General features: G+C 38.4%; 1 pseudogene across 1 annotated transcript in view; it reads right to left on the bottom strand.

The window, feature by feature from the left end:
• Positions 1–8,285: 8,285 nt before the first annotated feature.
• LOC309825626 overlaps positions 8,286–21,001 on the bottom strand; it is a 47,800-nt pseudogene continuing 35,084 nt past the window's right edge. The window contains exon 3 of the transcript XR_014298539.1: positions 8,286–9,310. The product of XR_014298539.1 is annotated as an uncharacterized misc_RNA (transcript). The remainder of the gene's footprint in view (positions 9,311–21,001) is intronic.

The raw sequence follows: 21,001 nt of genomic DNA, 5'->3' as shown, positions 1-21,001 counted from the left end.
AAAATGTAGTCAAAGCATTGTACCGAATAATTTTAAGATTATAAAATACATATGTAAGATGAATAGCCTACTATATCTACATTATTCTTCTTAAAAATATATATCCAAAGTAAATATGGCAAAATGCAAAATTTTATTAAGTTTAGATGATGGGCACATAAGTGCTGTGATTCTCTGTACTTTATGTTTTGAAACCTTTTACGAAGTGGAGAAAAATAAATATAATTGAAATATCTGCAGAAAGAATGGTAAATATATAATATGTATATACATATATATACACATACAGCATTCTAGGAAATTCTTCCCAAAGATCTCCATACTAGCTGTTCAAAAAAGAAAAATATTTATTTTTAATCTTCTACCTGAACGAATCTGGCCACTTTTATACAAACTAAACCACCTCTCCAGAATGGAATGGGGAGAACTACTCAGCATATGATCTTTATGCTTTATGAATTTTATGCTTCTTTAAAGGGGAGGCTCTGTCAGGATAACTGTGTTCTAGGAAAAACAAACAAACAAAACCCAAAGGTAGTTGTTTCTATCTTTGATTCCCCACTTGATCATTACCTTAGTTTTCTAGGTTTAAAGTAGGACTTCACAGGTTTTGATCACTGTAGTGGGTTGAACAGTGGTCCCCCAAAAGATATGTTCATGTCCTAATAGTCACATGCAGTGAATGTTGCATCATTTAGAAAAAAGAACTTTGAAGTTAAAGATCTTGAGATGAAATCATCTTGTATTTCCAGTGGGTCCTAAATCCTGTTGTAAATATCCTTCTGAGACAGAAGAGGAGATTAAGACACAAAGGAGAAGACCATGTAAAGATGGAGGCAGTGACAAGAGTGATGTGGCCACAAGCCAAGGAAGCCTGGAGCTACCAAAACCTGGAAGAGCTAAAGGATCTTACAACCTGTGGAGGGAGTGTGGCCCTGTTGCCACCTTGATTTCAGACTTCTGCCCTCTAGAACCGTGAGGAAATAAATTTCTGCAGCTCTAAGCCACCAGGTTTGTGGTCATTTGTTACAGCAACCACCAGACACCAATACAATCTCCCCCTTCCAGACATTCCCCTACCAATTCAACTAGCTACCCAACATGGTACTTGCCATGACTTATCCTTGCTCTGTAGAATCTCAGTCCACATTTCCTGTGCCCCTCCCCAAGCTCTTGCTTGAGCCCCTACCCTTAGATGCTATATGTGTAGATATATATAACCTATTCTGAAACTTGCATCATCTGTAGCAAAAGTAGGTCTGTACCACTTTTGCTGTTATCAGCTGGAATTAAAGGACTGGTAAAGTGACAGGGCACCATGGACACAAATGCAGGTGTGTGGGTAAAAAGTACCATTGAACTTGGTCTTCAAATAAGAGAAAACCAGCCCTGGGTGGTGGTAATATAAAAAGAGAAGCAGGAATAAGTGATATTATTGGAGTACAGAGTCTCCAGTCACAGACAATTACAGAATTTCTGAGCATAAGTACAACATGATGTGATTTACAAAAACTAATCGGATTAAAATGTAAAGGCTACATTAAAAGATGTGTTTGAACCTAACATCAATTTATAAATCAGCTGTATCTTATCAATTCTAATTTCACAGAAACAAAAGTAATTGGATTCTGCAGAAATTCTGACAGTTAAGACTCAACTACTTTCCTCAGTCCAAATCTCCAAGGCCTCAGGCTGTTCTGACCCAACCTACCATCCACAGTTTCAGGTTTGGATGTCATGGCCCTAATCCAAATGATGCAGCTTCTGCACATCCCTGCAAAGTAAGTGTGACAGCAAGAATGCAGAACAGGGGCTTCCCTGGTGGCGCAGTGGTTAAGAATCCGCCTGCCAATGCAGGGGACATGGGTTCGAGCCCTGGTCTGGGAAGATCCTACATGCCGCAGAGCAACTAAGCCCATGAGCCACAACTACTGAGACTGCGCTCTAGAGCCTGTGAGCCACAACTACTGAAGCCCGTGCACCTAGAGCCCGTGCTCCACAACAAGAGAAGCCACCACAATGAGAAGCCCACACACCGGAACAAAGAGCAGCCCCCGCTCGATGCAACGAGAAAGCCTGGGCGCAGCAACGAAGACCCAACACAGCCAAAAATAAAAAATAAATAAAAAATTAAAAAAAAAAAGAATGCAGAACAAAGAACAAGAAATGGCTGGTGGAACAAGGACAGATGTCCCCAGATAGAGGCCATAAAAGGGACTGCAGTGATAGACGTGTACAGGAAAGGTCTGGAGCTAGACCCAGGAACCAGTTTTAACATCTGTGCAGCAAACATTTGCAACATCCCAGAAAACAGATTCAAGTGATGAGTGAAAATCAATTAACTCTACTAAAATCACGGAGTATGTTTAGAGCAGAGACAAAGCTTCTAAATTAATAACATACTGGTTTTAAAGACCATGTTTTAGAAATTAAAAGCTTATATCTCCCTAAAAATCCAAAACTAATTTATCAGCAGATACTGTCATTTTATCTGTAAGACATATCCTGAATCTCACTATTTCTCTCCTCTACACTGCTACCTTAGTCTAAGCCATCATCATCTTTCAACTGGACTAGCAGTTGCTTCTAATCCATCTCCCTTTTTCCATTCCTGCATATCATGATCTGGTATTCATTACCAAAATGGTAGTGAGAGTAATATTTTCAAAATATAAATAAGTGGGACTTCCCTGGTGGTCCAGTGGGTAAGACTCCACACTCCCAATGCAGGGGGTCCAGGTTTGATCCCTGGTTGGGGAACTAGATCCCGCATGCATTCCACAAATAAGAGTTCATATGCTGCAACCAAGAAGTCTGCATGCCGCAACTAAAAGATCCAGTGTGCCACAACTAAGACCCGGAGCAGTCAAAATAAATATAAATAAATATATATATTTTTAATCTAAATAAGCTCATATCACTCATCTATTTAAATTTCTAATGGCTCTTCACCGCCCTGTCATGCTCCGGCCCTGCTGACCTCTCACTTCCCTCCTGGTCCACTGCTTTCCAACCAGAGTAGCTTTTTTGCACCTGCTACATACCCTGTTCGTTCCTTCCCCAGTGCCTCTGCGCTCTCTACTCGTGGGGTCCCTGATTTGGACCCAGCTGCCTCCTCATCCAGGTCTCACCTCAAATGACCACCCCACCCCAGGCCTTCCATAACTAAAACAAACCCTCCTAATCACTTGCCATCACTCTCTGCTCCTAATGATTAGAAACTGGCTAAAGACCATCCATCGCCCAACACTATCTATCCTTTGCATAAGATTGCACCAATTCTGAAATTATCTTCTTGTATTTATTTAACTAGAACATAATTCCCATGAGAGCAGGAACCCAATTTGTACGCACAACTCAGAAATAGGAACTTAATTGTTGCATGCAGTACAAGCACTTTGGTAAACAGTCTGGCATTACTTCCTGAAGTGGAACATTCACATATGCCTAGCAACTAATGCCCTAGGTACATACCTGAGGATTTCCTAATTTCCTAGCTATTCACCTACCTAGTTTCTATACCTAAGAGAAACTCTTGCACAAGTACAACAGAAAACAAGTACAAAAATATTGTTAGAAGCACTGTTCACCATAACAAAATCTGGGAAACTACTCAAATGTCCACAAACAGAAAACTGGATAAATAAATTGTAGTCATAATCATAGAATACATAATCATAGAATACATAGAATACATACATTATAAGATGGATACATTTTAGAGACAATAATATAGATGAATTTTAGCAATGTAATATTAAGTGGAAGAAATTCTAGAGATTAGACAGAGCATCATAATCTTTTTATAAAATTTAAAACTAGTTTTTTAAAAATAAAATATTCTTAGGAATATATAGATGCAATAAAACTATATTAAAAGGAAAGCAAGAGAATGAATATAGGAACCACTGCCTAAACTGTTTACAACTAGGGGTTTATTGTTATTACTATTACAAAATAATATAAAGAAAGTAAAGTAAAAAAGATACAGTCAGTTCATTATTTTGGGCTTGCCCACAGTCCCAATTCAATGGAAATAAAAACCCAGATCTCTGGCTCTATGACACAAGGTTCTCCCAGTGGATGCTTGAATGTTGCCTGGGGCTGTTCAAGTTTTTTTTAAGCCCTTTCTGTAGAATGCTATCATTTATATACAGATATGAATGAAAGCAGATTTTAAAAGTCCTTAAATGAACTCTTTAACAATCAAAAGCTAGCTGAGGACCACCCTTCCTCACCCAGCTCCCAGTAGTCTTTATTCTTTTCATAACTCCGAAACATTTCTGCCTGAAAATATGAAACAAATGATTTTCAACACTAAAATATTTATGGAGTCAAGACAATAAGGCAACAATCTGAAAGTATAACAACAGACACTGGTTAAAAAAAATGGGATACAGCCATTCAAGAAAATACCAGGCAGTCCTAAGAAAAGAACCATGAGGGAGACACTTTACATAATGATACAGAATTATGTAAAAAACAAAAAAATGTTTTCAAGGTACAGAACAATACATACAGTAGGTTAGAATTTCTGCTTAAAGGAGGGAGAAGAAAAACATATACATGTAAAATAACTATACTCATACTTGCAGATGCTTAAAATATCTGTAGATGGAGACACAGGAGTGAATATTATAAACTCTGGTATTTCCTTTGAATTTTGAACATCTGAATTTACTATTCAAAAAATAAATTCTAAAATTTTAAAATCACAGAAGAAGACTATAATGGAAAAACAAATACATTCTGAAGAGCACTGGCATTTTTCAAAGAGAAACTACTCCAAGATAACTATTCTTATCTTAACTGTGTACACTTGCAATCCGGATGATGAAAATATCGTTCACAAAGAGTGCACTGTTCAGTGGTTCTGACAGATCTTATTTGAAGGTTTTTTAACAACTCTTTTCATGTTCTGAATGCTATATATCTTTTTTTTAATATTTATTAATTTATTTGGCTGCACCGGGTCTCAGTTGAGGCATGCGGGACCTTTAGTTGCAGCATGCGGGACCTTTAGTTGCAGCATGCGGGGTCTAGTTCCCTGACCAGGGATCAAACCAGGGATCCCAGTCCAGGCCCCCGGCACTGGGAACGCAGAGTCTTAGCCACTGGGCCACCAGGGAGATTCCCTGAATGCTATATATCTTACCTACATATAAATAAGATTGGCTTATTTCTCCTTTTATTTATATTTTCTTCTGCTTGAAAAAGATTTATATCTATTATTACCAAAAGTGTAGCAACAACCAGTATCAATTCATGTCCATCTTTTGAATCCCTAGTAAGATAGTTCACCTTTCTAACTGGAAATTAAAAACTGGCCTTACTTGCTTTTTTGATAAGAATTGTGGGGTTTTTCTTTAGTGTTAGATAAGAGTATTTTTATCTAAAATGACCTGCCTGTACACCCAACCACAGACTTCAAAAGTGAAATGGTGACTGTACTTCCTTGTGTGGGACATTTCAAACTAATAAATTTTAAAACAGATAATTAAATCAAAAACCTACCATCTTCACATTACTTTTCAAAATGGAAGTACTATAACAAGTGCCAAGGAATACAAAAAGTTAAAACGGCACATCTTCGGGGGAAGGGTAATTTTAAACATTGTTATATTTATATAAATTTAAATATATTATGGTGTGGGCATTGTAAAAGTCATGTGGATTCTTAGGACAGATATGAAATTTCAAAGACATTTAGAGCTACTTAACTCACCTCTGACATCAGCTATACCTCGACAGAGTGTTTGTGACTTACTAACCTACCATCGCTGGCTTTATTCCAGTTCAGTAAAAATGTATACAAATAATAAAATAGGGTTCTACTTACAAGATCCTTATTCTTTTTTGTTTTCCCAGAAATTTGCATTGAATTTGAAAGTAGTGAAGATAACAGATCAACTAAAATGGCTAGTGTATTTCAAAATATTCCTGATTTTGGTTATCAGTTCTTGCTAGGTTTGAATTACCACTAAATGGTGATGACATATTTATTTATTGTACTTGACAGTACAGTGTATGTAATATTCAGCAGGTATTAATGCACAAATTGAAAATAATAATATAACCTTTTGCTGATTTGCTATAATGGACAAGGTTTCCATGCTTACTACCTGAGGTTCCTTTAAAGATGACACGTTTGAGTCCAGCCTTTTCATGCCGCCGCCTGGTGAATAACTGCTGACATTCACACACAATGTGTGAGTTGCTATGTAGAACAGGTGACCACTGGTGACCGACCACCTTTATATTTGTATATGCAGACATCAAATAAAAGAATGATAAATCATTTCACACAGATAAAGCAGGCATGTTGCAGTTGCAACCTGTTTTTTAGCCAAGTTTTGTCGAATGACTTCCTCCAAGCAAACACTGGTTGCTCCCTGCTGGAATGCTTTCCCTGCTACTACTCTCCAGTTCTCTATATTTTTGTAGAAGACTATAGCTCAAACGGTACTTCTGTTGCAGTAGCCTCCAGCAGTATACCCCCGTGTACAGTACCTGAAAGAGCAAACTATCAGAAGAACCCAGTATTTGCATTTACATTTGCACAAATCTTAATGACAATTTGCAAAATTCCTACACAGCACATTCAGCTTATTCTAAGGCAACTTTCAAGTTAACTGCCTAATTCCTGAGTGTCTATGCCATTTTCTCACCCACTGACTCTAATTAACCGTATATTTTTATATTTCTTTACACAGCTGGAGAGGAGAGGGGGGTAGTGTATGAAGACTCAGAGGGAGTTTCTAAGTCAAATATATTCTATAGGTAATGACCAGAATATTGCCATAACTGTTATAACAAATGAACTGTATATAACTGGATTTTTTTTAAATCAGTCATTACTGCAGCACTGTTTTTATAAGTCTATTAGGTACATCTTATTGCCTTCTTAATTCATATTCAGAGGACTCAGGAGAAATAATGTTTTTCTTATTCATTAAAATCCGTATTTCATGGAATGAAGCTAATTATCTCACTTGAGAGATGGAAGGCTAAAAAAGCATCTAAGGAATAAAACTACACCACAAAATGTTAACCATAAAAAGCTTGTAGAAGCATCAAAAGATTATCTAATAAAGCTGGAATCTGCTACTTGAAAACTTCAATATGTAATTTTATTTTACTGAGCCATACTGTGCACTGGTCCTACACTAACATCAATGAGATGACCAGGTACATCCATAGTATAATTTTATTTTTTTAAAGGATTTAATCCAGTATTTATTCCACACTCATGATCCTTCTCTGTAATCAGAATACAAGTCGTAAGAATAATCTATCAAATAATTTGCTGATAATCTTAAATAATGCAGCATAGCATTACTTTAAATACTTCTCTGTTCTAGATTAAGTTTAAAACCTCAAACAGCAATCTTCATTATCAATAAAAAAAGCTTTCAATTTAAAAAAGGACACTATATCAAGCTGTTTCATAATTTAAGTTTTCCATTTATAAAAATGCTTTGGAAGCTTGAGGCTTACATCTATTTCTCTACTCATCTGCCCCACCCTCTCCCAATTTCACGTTAGTATAGGGTTGCTGCAAGAATGCTAGGCTTTAGACATTAATTTTTCCTTTTATAAAGTACTTTAAAATCTGAAAAATTCAAGAAAAGGATTACATGTCATGTATTTTTTCAAATAAAAAAGGAAAACTTAGTGAATAAATTTTAGTCATACTAACAGTGTCCCTTTGAGGTAGAATGCTAAAAGGACTTTTGATCAAATCACAGCCTAACTGAAACCTTTGCATCAGAAACTAACTTCTCCTAAATTCTCTCTAAAGTTAACTGTGGAGAATATTAGGTTTGACATATTAACAAGAGCCTTCCAAGATAATATACAGTGGACAAGAATGTGAATCCTACAACTGCTGCCTTCATGTACACTGAAAGCATGTAATTCTCCTATAATAGACATCCAAGATCCATTTTCAAAGTTTTTAGCCTTCTATTATGAAAAGCACAGCCATGCTAACTTCAATACCCAAACCATAATCCCACACCTACAAAACAAAAATAGAATTAGTGGCAGTTTACTGCCTTACACAAATTTGACCAACATGGCAACCATGCCAAAGGAATTAAAACATTTTCAGGACATATGTACAGACTGTACATCTCAAAAACAATTAAACAATAAAATGCAAGAATAATCTGTGCATCATGTATCAAACTCAACAGTTGGGTGAAAACATCAATGCAATAAATGGGATTACAAAGGCACTTCCCTACACAAAAGAGGAAATGAAAATGCAGCCTACAGGGAGCTTGAAGAGTGTGTAACTACTGCACCATCTCAACTTGGGAGGAAAAAAAAAGCAGATTTAATCCAACATTTATAGGATTCAATGTGATCCACTTTTACCAAAGATTTTCACACACTCTCCTCTTTGCTTTGATGCTGTCCTGGCTCTCTGGTTCTGTACTTTGGCTCCTTCGGCGACCACGTTTGTCAGACTGGTCCTTACTATCACTGTGATCTCGTTTGTGGGAACGTTCTTTGCTTCTGCTACGCTTCCTAGATTTTTCTTCGCGGGGGCTATGTTCCCGTTTTCTTGATTTTTCAACACTGTCAGTTCTTCCTTGACTGCCACTTCTACTCCGTTTGATTTTTCTTTACTTTCATTTTTATGTTTACTTGATTTCTCTTTGCTACTGATTCTACTTCGTTTCCCCACATTTCTACTTCTACTCGTATGCTTTCTTTCTTGGAACCTTTTTTGTCATCTCTATGCCGCCTATCAGCTTTGTCTTCTTTATATTTCTTTTCTTCTACCTCACCGCTACTTCTCCGTTCCTTGGACCGCTCTCTTGACCTCTCCTTTTCACAGTCATTACCTCTTTCCTTATCACAGTCACGATCTCATCTTCTACCTCTCTCATTTTCTTTCTCTCTTTCCCGATCCCGATCCTGTCCCTTCTATCCCCTTTCCTATCACGACTTCGACTATGGCTTCTATGTCTTTCCCTACTCCTGCTGTGCCTGCCTTCCAGCCCCCGATCAATATTTCGGGATCTTCGCCTTTCTTTTTCCCTTTCTTCGGCTTCACGCTCTGGTCGCCGGCGTCCTTTCTCTCTTTCTAATTCTCGGTCAAAACTAGAAGACCCATGGCCCTCCCGATGATGGTTTCTACTTCTGGATCTTCTTGGGGACCTCCGTGGACTCAGTGATCTCCTTGGAGGCCCTGAACGCCTGCATTCAACATGCCTGTCTATTTCCTCAGCACTTTCCTTTCCATCTTTCTTGATTTTTCTTGGCCGCGTTTTAATCTGTTGATCAATATTCTTCTGACCTGGAACCAGAATTGGTTGTGCCAAGTAAATAAATAAATAAATAAACTAAAAAAAACAAAAACAAAAAAAATAGTTACAGAGCTTCAAAAATATTGATCCTAAATATGTTTTAATCTCTAAAAGCAGAAATTATGTCACTTTCTCATGTTCATAACTTCTAATACTATATTATTTTTTATTTTTCTTTAACATCTTTATTGGAATCTAATTGCTTTACAATGGTGTGTTAGTTTCTGCTGTATAACAAAGTGAATCAGCTATACATATATCCCCATATCTACTCCCTCTTGCATCTCTCTTCCACCCTCCCTAATATTATTTTAAATAAAGCATTAATTCAAAATACACCTGCTTTTTAAAATAAAAAGCGTAAAACAAACTGACTGGATTTCATGACAACTGGATAGATTTAAAATATGTTAGTTAATACTGTCGAATACCTTTGGAAAATTAGAAACATCACAACTATCAAAATACAAAAACATATGCACTCACAGCAACCCATGCATATACTATTATATAATATTATCTACCATTTATTATGTACAAACTATATGATACAAATATCTTCTTAATTCATACATCAACCCTGTATGGTAGCTAGATAATTTTATACCCATTTTACTCATTAGGTAAACAGGCTCAAGAAAGGTTAAAAAACTTGTGCAAAATTATAATACTAGTAAGAAAGAATTCAAATTTAAGTATGACTTACATTAGTTTTATACACTAAGGCATGCTGGGTTTCCTAATGATCTCAAAGAGCGTTCTGGTGTTTGCAACGTTTGTTTTTCACTTAGCCATTCATTCATTCCTTTATTTATTTATTTTTTATAAGTTTATGCATTTTATTATCTTTGGCTGCGCTGGGTCTTTGTTACTGCGCACAGCCTCTCTGTAGTTGCGGCGAACGGGGGCTACTCTTCGTTGTGGTGTGCAGAGTTCTCATTGCGGGGGCTTCTCCTGTCGCAGAGCATGGGCTCTAGGCACGCGGGCTTCAGTAGTTGTGGCACGTGGGCTCAGTAGTTGTGGCTCGCGGGCTCTAGAGCACAGGCTCAGTAGTTGTGGCGCACAGGCTTAGTTGCTCCATGGCATGTGGGATCTTCCCGGACCAAGGCTCGAACCCGTGTCCCCTGCACTGGCAGATGGATTCTTAACCACTGCACCACCAGGGAAGTCCCTCACTTTAAATGGAATTTAAATAGCCATTTAAATTCAACGTAGTTCTCTGATATTTGGAACTGAGAGTTTGAAACTTTGTCAAAAAGATCTAGAGCTGAAATTCACTTTAAGATTGAAAACTTCTACATACTATAAGACCTAAAAAATTGCATTTCTGAAAAGAATCACACACGATGAAGACCACACTGTTAACCAGAGAGTTACAAAATCAGTCAGCTACTAAATAATTTGTAAGAATCAAACAATTTTTGTCAGCCCTCAAGTTTAGCATAGACAATGTCATAAGAAAGATAATTTACAGCTAGAGGGAAAGAAACTTCTAAAGACTATATCCTCTATACCACCAAGTATGATCTTAAGCAAAAGCTGCTTGGATATCCTATTATAATCCTATGGTTCCCTAGTTGTTCCTTTTCTTAAATATTTCACATTTTCATTTTGCCTGCTCCAGTACATAGCTGATAATAAGTAAATGGTGATGAAAATAGTAAATTTCAGATTTAAAGAAATATAAATCCCCTTTTGCTTACAAATCATTCATCCATTAAACAAATATTTACTGGCCATTTTGCTAAGTCCTAGCTGGTAGGAATACTCCAAAAAACAAAATCCCTGCTCTCTTGGAGTTTATATCCTAATGGGGAAGACAAATGTTCTTAAAAGATGTATTTGTTGGGTAGTGATAAGTGCATAAAGCCTGTTAAAGGGAACGGAGAACGCCTGCTTTACAGTAGGTAACCAGAGAAGCCTCTGTGAGGAGGTGACCTGTGAACAGAGACCTGAACAAACTGAGTGAATTACGTGGGTACCTGTGGAAAGCCCATCTGGGCAGGGGGATCCACAAGTGCAAAGACCCTGGGGCAAGAGCAGCTTGATGGCTAGGGTGTGCAATAGAGTATCAGTGGAGTGACAGGAGAAAAGTCTCCAGAAATAGGGCCAGACCTTGCAGGGCTTTCCAAGTTGTACTAAGAACACCTGAAATAGGAATCTACTAAGGTTTCTGTGAAAGAGGAATATGGCCTTGCTTATATTATAGAGGTTTAACCCAGCTGCTATATAAAGACTAGTTCTGAGCTGGACACAAATCAAACAAGGAGACCAGTTTAGGGCTGTTGCCTTGGTCTAGTCAAGGAGGAAATGGTGATTTTGAGCTAGAGTGGGAGCAATGGAGGAAGTGAGAAATGCCCCAAGCCAAGATCTATTTTGAGGGTAGGGACAACAGAGTTTGCTGATATAGTGGGTATGAGCTGGAGAAAAAGCAGAGTCGCATTTGACCCCAAGGACTTTTGATGTTTCAAGGTAACTTTCAATTTTCTCAATCACAGTTCTGACTAATCCTAACTCTTCCCATAAGCTTAGGTAAAATCAATTCACCCTGAATCTCTCATCTTAAGGCCAAACAATCACGGAATTTATTCACAGTCCCTTTGAGGACACAGAGCACCTTTATGTTAAAGGATTCTTCCTTCTAACTTTTATACCCTCTCAGGAATAACTCCTAACAACAAAGCCAAGTAATGGAGCCTTTGCCCTTTCATGTCCTTTCTTTTCTACCCTCTTCTCATTTCTCATGACCCAGTAAGAAAAAAAGCTGCACAGTGAGGAAGCACTGAGTGAAAACTTCAGCGATGGTCTTTCTTCAATCAATGACTTCCCAGGCAGCTGGGTTTACTAATCATCTCCTGTTCCGCCAACACCACGTATCTACAAAAGTCACTAACCCGTGCGTTCATGCAGGCTTAAGGTCACTCTGATACAAAGACAGGCGAGATATAATATAACCAGCTGCCTTTTCAGAGAACTTATTTTAAACACATGCACACATATATCTAACAAACACAATTAAGACTTTTCAATAGTGCAATAAAATGTTATCTCCATAATTTTTAAAAGCCCCAGCATATTATACTACCTTGTTGGTTAGTACAGACTGACTTTCCTCTTTCCTGTGTGTTCTTTCTACCTCTAGCTTTTGCCCTTTTCCAAAATCATATTCTTCTGTAGCAAATATTTTTTGTGAGCATTTACTCTGTGTTAAGACCTGTAGTAAGCACTCCACTGCAAAATGTCATTTATGCCTCACAACAGCTCTCTAAGTACTATCATTACCACCACTTTGCAGATGAGTAAACCCATGATTGACCAGATTACCAAGAGTGACAGAGCCAGGAGGTGTCCCTGTACTGAAGACTCCACAGTTCATGCTCCTACCTACCATTAATTATCTCTTAGTCCCTCTAGGAAACCTTCCTAAAATACAAATTGAATGATATCAGTTCCTGCTCAAATAAAATACCTCCAAGTGTTTTCAAACGCCTACAAAATAGAGTACAAACTCCTTAGCACATCAGCCTTAACATCATCTCCAATTAATCCTCCTCATTCCCCACATTACTGCCAAAACACACTACTGGCCATTTTCCAAATACGTTCCATACTATTCCACCTGTGTTGTTCTCACATTAATCCATCAAACCAGTCTCAGTCTGCGGACACCAAGCCATCTCTCTAAAATCCAACTCAAATGCCACTCTTCCTGAAATTTTTTTCCAAAAAACTTACAAGACATACACACACAATTTTTTTTTTTTTTTTTTTTTTTTGCGGTACACGGGCCTCTCACTGTTGTGGCCTCTCCCATTGCGGAGCACAGGCTCCAGACGCACAGGCTCAGCGGCCATGGCTCACGGACCTAGCCGCTCCATGGCATGTGGGATCTTCCCGGACTGGGGCACGAACCCGTGTCCCCTGCATCGTCAGGCAGACTCTCAACCACTGTGCCACCAGGGAAGCCCCCCACACAATTTTTTTTTAAATAGATTTTTCCCTCTTGGAGACCCCACAGCATTTTGTAGTTTTTCAGGCAACTATCATTCTACCTTGTTCATACAAATTTCTTCTCTCACCTCTCAGACTATATAAATTCCAGGGCAGGGACTGTTTTTTATAATCTTCATTTCCTACATATCACCTGCACATAAAATGTTTGTAGAATTAATTCTGGGCATAAAACTTAAATTTTTAAAGATGTAGGTCCCACTTGCCAGTTATACTAATTGAGATTACCATCTTAAGATGTGACTTTCAGATAACCAACCCCATCAAATATCAATACCTAAACCAAGTTGTTTAATTCTTGTAAGCACATTCTCCCCATTTATAGCTAGTCAACAAGATCAAACTCTTCCCTACTCAAAAGGGAGCATATAACAGCATGATACAAGTGGAAATAACTGGACACCATTAAGTTTACAAAATATTTCTTTACAGATTTTAATTTTACATTTTCTATATATGAATAATATATTCTTGAAAATATATCTATGTGATATACCTTAAAGACAGGAATTGCAATAGTAGCAATCTAGCTTTTATAATATTAATAATACAAACTAACCCTGAAATACCACTTAAATTCACTAAGTGCTACCAGAAGTAACTGTTTTTAATGATGTGACAGAAAAACGTTTTTTCTTAGTATAATTTAAATGCCTCCTTTAAAGAGCAGCAAAGAATGTGCAGTCATTTTTAATCTACCATACCACAGCTCTACTTGGAACCCTGAGGCCAACTAGTTCCACCATGTGTCACATTCCTGTCACCTCCCTTGATCACTGCCCCTCAAGGCAAGCTCTTGCAACACACCGAGAATGTACCTCCTCCCAGCCCTATACAGGGCTACAGTGGTAGGAACTCAATATCACAAACAAACAACTGAGGGATTTGGACTGTTAAAGACAGTCATGGTATGAAATAAAATACACTGTTCAATAAACAGTAATTTCCAAAATTATTTCTAACTACCTACAAATATGTATAAAAAGAAGTCTAGACTGATCTTCCTGAATATTAATGAGTTACTTTTGAGTAGTAAGATTTTGGATATACCCTCCATACCACCAGGTTTTTTATAATGGGCATATATCATATTTTTAAGGAATAAAGTGACTCTTTTAAAATGAAGAGTATTCAGCACCAGACCCACCCCCACTAAGAGCACACACAAACCCACATTCTCCCATGACAGTTTCATTCACTTCAGGCTTTATCTACCACTTCTGTAGACATGATTACAAATCTATATTCTTAACATGCCTGGCCACCCCTATTCCCTACTCGCCAAGTCCCAGTTCCCCATTGCTAACTGCTTCCTAAAAGGAATCAACTGAATTTTCCACTGGCAATGCAAACGAAATAAATCATATATAAAATCCCACTTGTCCACATACACTAGCACACCCTCTTTATTTCCCAATGTGCATTAGGAACAAGAAGTGCAATAAGTCCCCAAGTCACTCAAGTTTAAAACCTAAAAGTTGTCTTTAACTTGGACCTCTCTCCCTTACCCCACATACAAAATTATCAAGCCTGCCATGCCACCTCTGTAAGCATTTGACATCTAATATTTCATTCCTACAACACCACACTAGTTACAGTCTTCATCCTCTACATTCTGAAACACCACTAACAATCACAGGTCAAGCAATAAAGATGATAAAGTTTACTATCCTCAATACAAAACATAAAACACCGCACAGGAGTGAACAACAAATATTTTTTGATGGAAGGAAGGAAAGAAGGAGGGAGGGGAGGGGAAGGGAGGGGAAGGGAAGGGAAGAGAGGGGAGGGGGAGGGGAGGAGATGGGAGGGGAGGGGAAGGGAGGAAAAAATAGTCTTCCCACTTCCCATCTCTTCTTCCTCCAGCAAATCATTCTGCAGTTATTCAATCTTCCTAAAACATAGCTCTAATCAGGTCACAAAAGCCATCACTTAGCAATGTCACATGAATAAAATAAAAACTCAACTTGGCATTCAAACCATTCCAACATGGGGACTCTTCCTCTCTCCTCTGCTTTATTACCCCAAATTCTATTCCACTACACACATAGATGATCTATTTTCCAATCTCTGTCTTTGCTCATGTACCCCATGAAATACCATCTCATAGTTTTACTTCTCAAAATCCTATTTATCCTTCAAAGCTCAGTGAAAATGTCACTTCTCCATCGCAACAAACCCAAAGCAATCTGCAATCTTCCTTGTATTAGAGCACTCACAGCACTTTGTAACTTTCTTGTGTCACTTAACACATACTGATCTGTAATTAAAATATTTATAAATATATTACATTCACCACCAAATGAATTTTAAGTTTCCTGTAAACAAGAACCACAACTTTTATTTACTTATCTCCCATTCACCCAACATAATGCCTAGCATAATGACATAAAGGACTCCAAGAAATGAGAGAACTACTCATCAATAATAATAAAACACAACAGCAGTAGCAGCTAAATTTGCGTGCTTTATATATGCCAGATACTACTTTAATATACATATAATTTCATTTATTTCTCACAACAACTTGAGAAAGGTACTGTTTTATCTCCATTTTACAGAAAAGAAAACTGAGGCAGAGAGATAATTAACTTACTTGAGGTTTAACACTATAATATTCTTCAATTAGATAAACAATTCTACAATTAACATCTTTCTATATATAGCTAGTGCCTTACTTTGGACTACTTCATTAGATTCTAAAAATTATAACACTGAGTCAAAAGTATACACGTTTTGATGGTTCTTATACTTTTAAATGCTTTCTAAAAGGATTAACCATTTTATAAACCCCCAACAATGTATGAGGATAACAATTTTACTGCCTCCTTGTCAGCCCAGTATGTCACTATCATTTTCCCACTCTCTTAGTTCAAATTGGCAAAGGATGACATGCATAATTCTTATCTTAAATAATAGTACTCTTAAGGCTTATGACCAGTGTTTTGGGGTAGTTATTGCTATTCTCATAAATGATGTTTTAAGAGATACTCTGCCTGAATAATTTACTGGGAATTATTTCATAATATTTACATAGACAAAAGGAAATCAAGCTCTGAACCTATTCAAATATTCTTTAAACCTTTGATAATATGCTATTCATTCATGTATTCAACAAAACTTTATTGACAGCTCACCAGGATCAGGTATGATACTAGTCCCTGGTCAAATCAATAAAATACAATCCCTACCTTCAAAAGGATCACAGTTCTTTAAACATCAAAGTAACTTGAGCTTGGGTGAGTTGGTTCATGAATCAGAAACTGACTTAAAGAGGGGTCGCTCTCAAGTCAGTTTTAGAACTGATTCCAACTGGAAGTATCTAAATTTCACACAGAGTTCAAGATGGCACTGTAGAAGGACGTGCTCTCACTCCCTCTTGTGAGAGCGCTGGAATCACAACTAACTGCTGAACAATCATCGACAGGAAGACACTGGAACTCACCAAAAGAGATACCCCACATCCAAAGACAAAGGAGTAGCCACAATGAGATGGGAGGAGGGGCGCAATCACAATAAAATCAAATCCCATAACTGCTGGGTGGGTGACTCAAAAACAGGAGAACACTTATACCACAGAAGTCCACCCACTGGAGTGAAGGTTCTGAGCCCCACGTCAGGCTTCCCAACCTGGGGGTCCAGCAAACAGAGGAGGAATTCCAAGAGAATCACACTTTGAAGGCTAGCAGGATTTGACTGCAAGACTTCGACAGGACTGGGGGAAACAGAGACTCCACTCTTGGAGGGCACACACAAAGTAGTGTGCTCATCGGGACCCAGGGGAAGGAGCAGTGACCCCATACGAGACTGAACCAGACATACCTGCTAGTGTTGGGAGGGTCTCCTGCAGAGGCAGGGGTGGCTGTGAGGACAAGGACACTGGCAGCAGAAGTTTTGGGAAGTACTCCTTGGCATGAGCCCTACCAGAGTCCGCCATTAGCTCCACCAAAGAGCCCGGCTAGGCTCCAGTGTTGGGTCGCCTCAGGCCAAACAACCAACTGGGAGGGACCCAGCCCCACCCATCAACAGTCAAGTGGATTAAAGTTTTACTGAGCTCTACCCACCAGAGCAACAGCCAGCTCTACCCACCACCAGCCTCTCCCATCAGGAAACTTGCACAAGCCTCTTAGACAGCCTATCCACCAGAGGGCAGACAGCAGAAGCAAGAAGAACTACAATCCTGCAGCCTGTGGAACAAAAACTACATTCACAGAAAGATAGACAAGATGAAAAGGCAGAAGGCTATGTACCAGATGCAGGAAAAAGATAAAACCCCAGAAAAACAACTAAATGAAGTGGAGACAGGCAACCTTCCAGAAAAAGAAATCAGAATGATGATAGTGAAGATGATGCAGGACCTCGGAAAAAGAATGGAGGCAAAGATCGAGAAGATGCAAGAAATGTTTAACAAAGACCTAGAAGAATTAAAGAACAAACAAACAGAGATGAACAATACAATAACTGAAATGAAAACTACACTAGAAGGAATCAATGGCAGAATAACTGAGGCAGAAGAACAGATAAGTGACCTGGAAGACGGAATGGTGGAATTCACTGCTGCGGAACAGAATAAAGAAAAAAGAATGAAAAGAAATGAAGACAGCCTAAGAGACCTCTGGAAAAATATTAAACGCAACAATATTCACATTATAGGGGTCCCAGAAGGAGAAAAGAGAGAGAAAGGACCTGAGAAAATATTTTAAGAGATTATAGTCGAAAACTTCCCTAACATGGGAAAGGAAATAGCCACGCAAGTCCAGGATGCGCAGCGAGTCGCATACAGGATAAACCCAAGGAGAAACACGCCGAGACACATAGTAATCAAATTGGTAAAAATTAAAGACAAAGAAAAATTATTGAAAGCAGCAAGGGAAAAACGACAAATAACATACAAGGGAACTCCCATAAGGTTAACAGCTGATTTCTCAGCAGAAACTCTACAAGCCAGAAGGGAGTGGCATGATATACTTAAAGTGAATAAAGGGAAGAACCTACAACCAAGATTACTCTACTCTGCAAGGATCTCATTCAGATTCGATGGAGAAATCAAAAGCTTTACAGACAAGCAAAAGCTAAGAGAATTCAGCACCACCAAACCAGCTATACAACAAATGCTAAAGGAACTTCTCTAAGTGGGAAACACAAGAGAAGAAAAGGACCTACAAAAACAAACCCAGGGCTTCCCTGGTGGCGCAGTGGTTGAGAGTTCGCCTGCCAATGCAGGGGACACGGGTTTGCGCCCCAGTCCAGGAAGATCCCACATGCCGCGGAGCGGCTGCGCCCGTGAGCCATGGCCACTGAGCCTGCGCGTCTGGAGCCTGTTGCTCCGCAACAGAAGAGGCCACAACAGTGAGAGGCCCGCATACCACAAAAAAAAAAACCCCAAAACAATTAAGAAAATGGTCATAGGAACATACATATCGATAATTACCTTAAACGTGAAGGGATTAAATGCTCCAACCAAAAGACACAGGCTTGCTGAATGGATACAAAAAAAAGACCCATATATATGCTGTCTATAAGAGACCCACTTCAGACCTAGGGACACATACAGACTGAAAGTGAGGGGATGGAAAAAGATATTCCATGCAAATGGAAATCAAAAGAAAGCTGGAGTAGCAATACTCATAACAGATAAAATAAACTTTAAAATAAAGAATGTTACAAGAGACAAGGAATGACACTACATAATGATCAAGGGATCAATCCAAGAAGACTTAACAATTATAAATATATATACACCCAACACAGAAGCACCTCAATACATAAGGACACTGCTAACAGCTATAAAACACGAAATCGACAGTAACACAATAATAGTGGGGGACTTTAACACCTCACTTACACCAATGGACACATCATCAAATTAATAAGAAAACACAAGTTTTAAAGGATACACTAGACCAGCGAGATTTAATTGATATTTATACGACGTTCCATCCAAAAACAGCAGATTACACTTTCTTCTCAAGTGTGCACGGAACATTCTCCAGGATAGATCACATCTTGGGTCACAAATCAAGCATCAGTAAATTTAAGAAAAGTGAAATCATATCAAGCATCTCTTCTGACCACAACACTATGAGATTAGAAATGAATTACAGGGGAAAAAAACATAAGAAACACAAACACATGGAGGCTAAACAATATGTTACTAAACAACCAAGAGTTCACTCTAGAAATCAAAGAGGAAATCAAAAAATACGTAGAGACAAATGACAATGAACACACGACAATCCAAAACCTATGGGATGCAGCAAAAGCAGTTCTAAGAGGGAAATTTAGAGCAATACAAGCCTACCTCAAGAAACAAGAAAAATCTCCAATAAACAATCTAACCTTACACCTAAAGGAACTAGAGAAGGAAGAACAAACAAAACCTAAAGTTAGCAGAAGGAAAGAAATCATAAAAAGAGCAGAAATAAATGAAATAGAAACAATGAAAACAACAGCAAAGATCAATACAATTAAAAGCTGGTGCTTTGAGAAGATAAACAAAATTGATAAACCATTAGCCAGACTCATCAAGAAAAAGAGGGAGAGGACTCAAATCAATAAAATTAGAAATGAAAAAGGAGAAGTTACAACAGACACCACAGAAATACAAAGCATCCTAAGAGAGTACTACAAGCAACTCTATGCCAATAAAATGGACAACCTGGAAGAAACAGACAAATTCTTAGAAAGGTATGACCTTCCAAGACTGAACCAGGAAGAAATAGAAAATATGAACACGCCAATCACAAGTAATGAAATTGAAACTGTGATTAAAAATCTTCCAACAAACAAAAGTCCAGGACCAGATGGCTTCACAGGTGAACTGTATCAAACATTTAGAGAAGAGCTAACACCATCCTTCTCAAACTCTTCCAAAAAATTGCAGAGGAAGGAACACTCCCAAACTCATTCTATGAGGCCACCATCACCCTGATACCAAAACCAGACAAAGATACTACAAAAAAAGAAAATTACAGGGCTTCCCTGGTGGCGCAGTGGTTGAGAGTCCGCCTGCCGATGCGGGGGACACAGGTTCGTGCCCCGGTCCGGGAATATCCCACATGCCGCGGAGCATCTGGGCCCATGAGCCATGGCCGCTGAGCCTGCAAGTCCAGAGCCTGTGCTCTGCAACAGGCGAGGCCACAACAGTGAGAGGTCCATGTGCCACAAAAAAAAAAAAAAAAAGAATAAAGAAAATTACAGACCAATATAACTGATGAATATAGATGCAAAAATCCTGAAGAAAATACTAGCAAACGGAATCCAACAACACATTAAAAGGATCATACACCATGATGAAGTGGGATTTATCCCAGGGATGCAAGGATTCTTCAGTACATGCAGATCAATCAATGTGATACACCACATTAACAAACTGAAGAATAAAAACCATATGATCATCTCAATAGATGCAGAAAAAGCTTTTGACAAAATTCAACACCTATTTATGATAAAAACTCTCCAGAAAGTGGGCATAGAGGAAACCTATCTCAACATAATAAAGGCCATATACAACAAACCCACAGCAAACATCATTCTCAATGGTGAAAAACTGAAAGCATTTCCTCTAAGATCAGGAACAAGACAAGGATGTCCACTCTAGCCACTACTATTCAACGAAGTTTTGGAAGTCCTAGCCATGGCAATCAGAGAAGAAAAAGAAATAAGAGGAA

Source organism: Grampus griseus (assembly GCF_964374135.1).
Source record: "Grampus griseus genome assembly, chromosome: 8".
NCBI lineage: Eukaryota > Metazoa > Chordata > Mammalia > Artiodactyla > Delphinidae > Grampus > Grampus griseus.
The sequence above is the reverse complement of the archived record's forward strand: the minus strand, read 5'-3'. Positions and strand labels throughout refer to the sequence as shown.